Here is an 8,263-nt window from a genome sequence, read left to right on the forward strand (position 1 = left end):
AAAAGAAAAAAACTATTTTTGTGAAAAAAAAAAAAATCAATGTGCTAGTTCTAGCGTTTAAGTATAAAATGTACTGGATAATGCAAATAAATAAATTTTATAAATAATGTTAAGAGTCTCAGAAGAAGAGAGGAACAAAAAAAAAAAAAAAAAATTATTATTTAAATTTAAGGGGGAAAAAAAAAAACTACAAAGTTGTTGCCTTTAGGCCCAAAATAGATTGAGAACTTTAAAAACCCCCAAATTAAAAAAACAGAACTTTAAGTTCTTTTTCCCAGTTTGTTTGGCTCATTATCTGGGTTTCTGAATGCGTGATTGATGCTGAAATTGCAGAAAAAACAAGAGGATTTCAAAGGGGAAGAAAGGAGGGATGATGAAAGCGTAAGTATTTTCAATATATATGTTTAATTTTCTTTGAAATTGGGATTTGATTTTTTTTTTTTCTATTTTAGTTGTTTTAATGTAAAATTTTGAAATTTTATATAAATCTTTTCTGGGTTTCTTTTAAAATATACTTTTTAAATAAAATATAGTAGCGCCGGTGCGGTTTTTCTTCTCTAAAATATGTCCATGGTTTTTTTTTTTTTTTTGCTAAGAATATTTTTATGATCCCAAAGTTTTTGAACTGGTTGGCACGGTAGTATAAATGTCTTTGATTGTGATTAGCTGTAGCATTATTGGGATTACAACTATGTTTTTTGACTCCTTCAGTGTACTAGAATCCATGTTGAAACCCCTGTTTCAACCTTCTCTTGGTAAACAAGAGTTGGCATGGGAAGAAAAATATTGAGCTATTGTGTCTATTGGCAAAACTAAAACTTTATAGTTTACAATATTAGCTTGGTTCATATGGGTATAAGAAAATATTTTGAATGGTTGAACTAATGGATTAAGGAGGGGCATACTATCTAAGGCAAGATTAATGTTAGTGTCTTTTCTATTGTTCTGAACTTGCTTGTTTCTTCTTGCTTTTGTTTTGCACTATAAATCCACAGACTGTTTCCAATGACTTCTGGGTATCATAAACTTGATTGTACTGTTTGAAGAAGAGATTGCTGAGTTGGTCATTACTGACGTCAGGCATCTTACTGCACTAATAATTAGGTTTAAGGTCGTAAACTCTGCAGAACAAATGCAAAAAGGATAGTAATGAAGAAGAGGAAAGGAAAAGAAAAAAAAAGGGAGAGAGAGATGAGACAAGATTGCCTCAGAATCAGAAGAGGGCCTTTTTGGAGTTTTCAGCAATAAACTAGAATCTTTATTGTCAGTTGGGTGCAACCACTTAAAATTCTTTTAGTTATTGATGTTTTTAGTTGTTTATCCATGTATTGCTTAATTGGAGATGGAATCTGCATAGTTTTATTTTTGCTGCTGATGCTTTGGAAAATTTATTTACTATTTCTATATGCAGAGATATTTTGAAGGGCAAAGCAAACTTTTGAAAGGGTGCCAGAAGGAAACAGGGGACGATTGGTAAAAACTTCTCACATTCTAGGTATGTGCTTATTGTTTATTCTATGCAGGTTTTTTTATGATGAAAACATCTCAGTTGATCTCATATGCGGAACCAATTGATGCATAGGAAAACCTAGGTGTCAGAATTGGTGCCTATTCAAAATTTAGGGCACTGTAGTTGTACAACCTGTCAGCTAATGAAGCATAGGGAAATCAAGGTTTTATAGCTTACAATCATAGCTTGGTTCATAAGGTGTAAAAGAAAAAGAGTTAAAATTATAGAAGTAATGAGCAATGAAGTTTACACAGGACAAAAGTACATTTATAAAGTCTTTTAGGCTCCATCAAAAGGTTGACCTTTTCCGTCATCCTTAGTTCTAAACTTTCGGGATTTCTTTTTGGTTTGATGTTGCGTTAAAGATTTATAAGCGGTCTTTTCCAATGAATTTGGGTCTCGTAATAGTGATTACACTTTTAGAAGAAAGGTATGTGAGTTTGTCTAGAATGGCTTCAGGCATTGTACTGTAGTAATAATCATAAGTGGTGGGAATTTTAAGTTTGAAATTAAACTTAAGGAATAGCTGGTTGTGGTTGAAATTCTGCAGAGCGAAGCAAAATATATATGTGTGTGTGTGTGGGCGAGAGAGAGAGAGAGAGAGAGAGAGAGAGAGATGCATAATGGAGAAAGAGATTGCAGGGAGTTTGAGAGAGAAGCTGCAGCAAAAAGAGGTGGGGTTAGAGAGAGATTTATTTTTTACATTTGTTAGTTTAATAACTGATGGATTGATAAAAGAACACATGAAATCCTATGTATCATGGACATTAAGATTTGGTGATATGAACCCATGGCCAGCGAAATAGCAAAATTTAAGGAATCAAAATCGCAAACCCATTGCAGTTCAGTTATAAATTTACCAGGAAATTTTTTTAACTTATTTTAAACAGTTCTAGCTTTTTCTAACAATTTCTGATCCATCCATCATACACCATACATCCAATCCTAAACTCTATCTTAAAATGTAATGTGGTTGTTCTGACTTATGAGCATATTTTTTGAATTTGAACATTGTAGCATCTAATATAGAAACCAGTAGTATTACTCTTTAATAATTGTTAGGTAGATAAATAGTTAGTTTTTTAGTAGTTGGAGATCAGGATTGTCATAAATTAATCTTATCTCATCTTATTTTGTTCTTTGTAATCTATCCAAAACTAGCCATCATTGGCAAGAACATGGTCCTATGTGTACAAAAGTGGTATCAGAGCATGAGGATGGACAAAAGAGTGTAGTTTAACAAAATGTCTATTCTCTCATGACTAAGTCAGCAACAAATGCTTGAGAGAATCACAGAGATTTAAGCCAAGATTGAGGCACTCTCTTCCACACAGAAGGACAGAGAAGAGGGAAATTGATGGTTGATGCGGAACAACCAATCAACTCATTAGTTGTTTGTCATTGAGTGATCTTGGTGTTATTTTACTTCTTGTGTTCCATTTTTAGTTAATATTAGATTTGTCTGTGGTATGTTTGCAGCTATTTTTTATGTTTGACAAGTTGTTACGTAAGATTCTTCCAGACAATTCATACATGGATGATGATGAAGAAAAAAAGAATAGCACTGGTGTGGTTTTTCTCTTCAAAAATTTCTTGATCTTTTTGGTTCTTTTTCTTTTTCTCCTTTTCTTTGGCTAAGCATATGTTCATGATTCGAGTACTTTTGTGTTTCCCAAAATTATTCTGGTTTACAGTATATTTAATGAAGACGTGACGTTTTTGATTATTGTAATAAAGCTTTACTTATTAATTCATAGAAGGGTGGAGAATTAGCTCACATATTCTATGTTTCCCAAAGTTATTCTGGTTTACAGTATATTTTATGAAGACGTGAAGTTTTTGATTATTGTAATAAAACTTTACTTACTAATTCGAAGAGGGGTGGAGAATTAGCTCACATACAAACCTTCTCCTTTCCTGTGTTATTCTTTCTTATTTTCCACTTGAGTTCAATGGCATAATTTTGCACTAGTTGGCAGTGTATTATCTTGATTAGCTTTTGCATCATTAGGATCACACCATTGCATTTGACACCTTCAGTGTGCTAGAACCACTATTTAGTGTTCTAAACTTGCTTATTTCTTCTTGCTTAGGTGTCACACTATAAATCCATAGACCTTTTCCTATGATTTTTGTGGTATCATTAACCTGATTGTACTGTTTAAAGAAGAGATTGCGAGTTGGTCATTAATGACATCAGGAATCTTACTGCACTAATGATTAGGTTTAAGTATTTAAAGGTTGAGATTAGGCTTAAGGAATAACTAAATGCACTTAGAAACTCTGTAGAGCAAATGCAAAAAGGATAATAAGAGCATCTGCATCAGTGGATGTAAAATTTTTATCTATTTTGCAAAAAAATCATACTTTTTCTATTTTACACACCCACTTTTACAAAACAACCACATCAGTTTGTCTATTCTACACCCTCTTTTATTTAAATAATACATTCTCACTTATTGGAATTACAAGAATGCCTTTTTGGAGTTTCAACTACAAAATAATTACAAGAATCTTATTGTCAGTTGAGTGCAACCACAAAAAATTCTTAGTTATCCATGTCTTGCTTACATAAATGGCAATTACATCTGCATAGTATTTATTTTTCTGCTGATGCTTTGGACAATTTATTTTCAAATTAAAATATGCAGAAATATTTTGAAGCACAAAGCAAACTTTGAAAGGGTGCCAGTAGGAAACAGGGGACGATTAGTAAAAATTGCTCACCTAAAGTTTGGAGGGAATGAACCTCTCCGTCTAGTTGGTGCATATTCAAAACTTTAGGGCTCTGTAATTGTGCAACAAGCCAGCTGTTGAAGCATGGGGAAATTAAGGTTTATGGCTTACAATCATAGCTTGGTTCAAAGAGTTGAAATTATAGAAGTAATGAACAATGGAGTATATACAGGACAAAATCAAGGTTTTAGTGCCTTTTAGACTCCGTCCAAAGTTGGCTCCTTTTCTATGATCCTTAGAGTTCTAAAACTTAAAAGATCTTCTTGGTTTTGTGTTGCGTTAAAGATTTACAGGCCTTTCCCAATGAATTTTGGATCTCATAATAGTGAATATAGTTTTAGAAGAAAAGTGTGTGAGTTGGTCTTAAACGGCATCTGGTGTTGTACTACCATAATAATTAGAAGTGTTAAGGATTTTAAATTTGAGATTAGGCTTGTGTAGTAGCTGGTTCTGGCTGAAGTTCTGCTGAGCAAAGGTGCGCGCACACACACACACACACACACACACACACACACATGTATGTATGTATGTATCAGTGTGTTTGTGAGAGAGAGAGAGAGAGAGAGAGAGAGGGGAGAGAGAAGAAGAAGAAGAATCACAGTAAGTGAGGCTATTTGAAGTCTCATTTGTGGTAGTTGTGCGTCTAGATTCCTGAATAATGGTCCTTCACTTTTGTCTCTGTATTTGTTCAAACATGTTCTTATGTTGTGGTCTGTTATGTCTCTCTAGACATTATGTTGTAAGAATTTGTTAAATATGTTCCGATGCTTTGGGCTGTTATGTGTCTTTAGACTCATGTCTCTGAATTTGTTCATTATCATATGTTCTTATTTCATGGCCAGTTTTCCTTCTCATGCTCTAATGTCCTCCAGGTTGAGATCAACTTGAGCTTTGGTCTTCGGTTAAAAATCTTAACTATAATACAGGAATCTCTTATTATTGTAGGTAATTTTAGCTTTATTTAAGAAATTACAGTGAAAGTTGCTGGAGCTGCTGCCATGGATTTTGTGTCCAATAAATTGAAAGAAGAAATAAATGGCTGGGAGTTCTTGTAATGCATCCAAGTGCAAGATATGCACTTTATGTTATAAACCTGTAAGCATGGATTTTATTTTTTTTCTACTCAATTGATGATCTTCCAATGCATTCATTTCTTTCTTCTTGGTTGGCTTTATAATTAACACAAATGAGTGGTGTGTATTAGAGATCTCTCCATCTTGTTTTCCACTGGGGAGAAAGTACTTCAATTTAGCTACAGAATGCACTTGCATGATTTAGATACAGATACATGCATAAAAGAAAAAAATTTATGTTTCCAATAGAATTCATAGTTAGGTAGTGACTTCTCAAAAAAATTCATAGTTAGGTAGTGACTTTGTCTCAGTTAGTAAGTAGGACTTATTTCCATAAATCATTTACAAAAAACAGGATTCAAAAAATGATCTGATCTCACCTACAGAAATAATCTAAAAAATAACATTAGTCATGGTAAGATGTTGGAGCTAAACCGACGCAAAAATGGTGACTAAGGGGTCAAGTGTTCAAATCGTTATTGCAGGGACTAATTTGACTCACATCATAATTTCCAAGGAGTCAATTATTCATATTGAAAATACACGGACTAAATTGATGCTCATATAAGAATCAAGAATGAGATATATAAAAATGCCATGTAATACTTTTGCACAACCACTGTAACCAGGGCTGTGGATAAATAAAAATTATTATTCCTAGAATGGTCATCCTTTCCAAACAATGTGGCATTCTAGTAGTTATGAAATCATAAGTTCAATTCCCAATTTCTAAATTTAAAACTGGCTTGATGTCAAGATTTTTTTAAGTAGCTTTTTAACTTTTGTCTTAAAAGAAAAAAAAATCAAAATTTTTTTGGCATCTAAAGCAAGGAATTTGGATCTTTTATCAATAAAAAATGACTTCTTAAATTTGCCCAAAAATAGGTTTAAAAGGAGTAGTAAAAAATTGTGACTTCTCCTTCAACAAGTCATTTCTTCTTTAATGGTGGTGATCACACTTTTTTCTTTCTCTCTCACTTTCCCACTCTATCTTCCACTACCTAGAAAACCCAACCACCCATTTTCAAAGATCACAGCGTTGATTGGGTTTGACTTAATGGCCATTGCAAAATGTGGTTTATCAATTTATTTTTTGCTGGTTTTTTGAAAGAAAGTTGCATTGTTGTGTTATGTAGTGAGTGAAAAATTCCGTGCTTTCAGCTTGTGTTGGGCATAGGTCTGCTGCAAGGTTAATGGGGGTGACAATCACATGCATTACATTATTTTGGCCTGATTCATTCTGCTTTAGTATTGTCAAATATGTTTCAGGTGTTAGCTTTCTAGTTTAAAATTTTCAGTCTTTTTTCCCTCTTGAAAATTTCATCTTTTTATCATGCTACATTATAGTATGTGTATTGGTTGGTTAGATTATTGGGATGTGCTTTGTTGTGTTTGCTTTAAGTGAATGTCTAAATATATTATTAGTTTCCTACTGTTTCTGATGGTATGGGAGTTTTTTAAGTTATTTTCTTAATCTCTCTAGTGCATTCGGTGTCATTTGATTGATTGATCGATTTGTTTATAAGAGTATGATTCTTTTTTTAAATATCATTTTTTGTCTGTTGAAACATATAAGAAACAGAAAAAGAGAATGAATGAATTAACGAATGGGGAAAAGAGCAATTGGAGATGGGGCTTTCCAATTTATTTTATGGGTAGTCAAAGCATTATGGTTGGTTGCTAAGAAAATGGAAGAGAAGGATGTAATTTAAGTTTTGAGTCTCTTGCTTTTGCTGATGGCTTTAGTGTACCATTGTTTCTTATAAGAAAATGTTTGGTTGTGTTTGTTGTGATTGTGACAAATTTCTGTTTCATATTGGCTTGAATTTGGGTGATAGTTGTCTGAGTTTATGGCTAAATCAGTAAAATCTAGGATATTCGTTTATCTTTTAGTATATTTTTTATATGTATATCAGAGTGGAGCTGTGTGTGTGTGTGTATTTTGTTATGAGTGCATTTTTTCTTTCTAATTTGTTCTTACTCTTTTTATAAATTCAAAAACAGCATTCGTGAACATACTTTTTACAATTTGTGTAGAGAGAGACCATGTGAAGGCCCGAGAAGAGTGTGATTTCCATGTGCAGTGATTCCACATGGAAACCTTCTGAAACCATGTGAGGTGAATTTGAGTAACAAGATGGTTGGCAACATCATTTCAATTTTTCTTGAATTATTGGGCTTTGATGATTTAATTGGTTTCAAAAGTGATGTGGAAAAAGAATGTCATGATATTGATGAGCCACGCTTGTGGTATGGGGGGAGAATTGGGTTCAAAGATGATGAGATTTGAAGAGAAGACAGCCCTCATGACTGCTACCATGTTTGGGAAGCAAGGGTGTGTTGAGTTATATACTGGAAACCAGTTGCGTTGATGTTAACAAGGCTTGTGGTTTGGATGAGCTTCTGTACTTCATTTTGTTGCTGATGTGGACTTTGATATTTCAACTGAGGTTATTTAGCTTTTGCTTGAAGCTTCTGCACTTCCTTCTGTCTGGTTGCATACTATTGAGTATGTACAGTACACCTTGTTCATTTTATAATTTTTATTCTTGCTATTTCTTTGCCCTGTAGTAATTGTATTTAAATAATTTTATGTAATAGAACATGTATATATTAGGTGTGGATGTTGGATTCTATAAATCATGTATCCTTGATATGGACTGTAACATATATATATATATATATATATATATTTTAATGAATTCCTTCTCTTTTTTATTATTGAAAAAGAATCTCTTTCCCTGTTCTCATAACTCATAAGAGAAGCTGCGCAAAGAGAAAGTGGTGGAGGATGAGAATGAAGTTGGCTGCCCACAATAACCGTGACCAACAAGGGAGGTTATACTTTGATTAGTTTAATAACTGTTGGATTGATAAAAGAACACGTGAAATCTTATCTGTAACACGGTAACATGGTTTTTATTTTTATTTTTGGGAAATCATA

General features: G+C 33.1%; 1 long non-coding RNA gene across 2 annotated transcripts; it reads left to right on the forward strand.

Annotated features, from left to right (window-relative positions):
• The first annotated feature begins 214 nt into the window (after positions 1-214).
• Positions 215-8,021, forward strand: LOC115967530. 2 transcript variants are annotated; one of them, XR_004086472.1, is made up of 4 exons: positions 215-381; positions 1,412-1,495; positions 5,192-5,341; positions 7,324-8,021. It is a non-coding gene; the product is annotated as an uncharacterized LOC115967530 (long non-coding RNA). The 2 variants fall into 2 exon arrangements; XR_004086471.1 differs by having other exon boundaries at positions 7,357-8,021.
• The last annotated feature ends 242 nt before the right edge of the window (positions 8,022-8,263 follow it).

This window comes from Quercus lobata, chromosome 11 (genome assembly GCF_001633185.2).
Source record: "Quercus lobata isolate SW786 chromosome 11, ValleyOak3.0 Primary Assembly, whole genome shotgun sequence".
NCBI classification, from domain to species: Eukaryota; Viridiplantae; Streptophyta; class Magnoliopsida; order Fagales; family Fagaceae; genus Quercus; species Quercus lobata.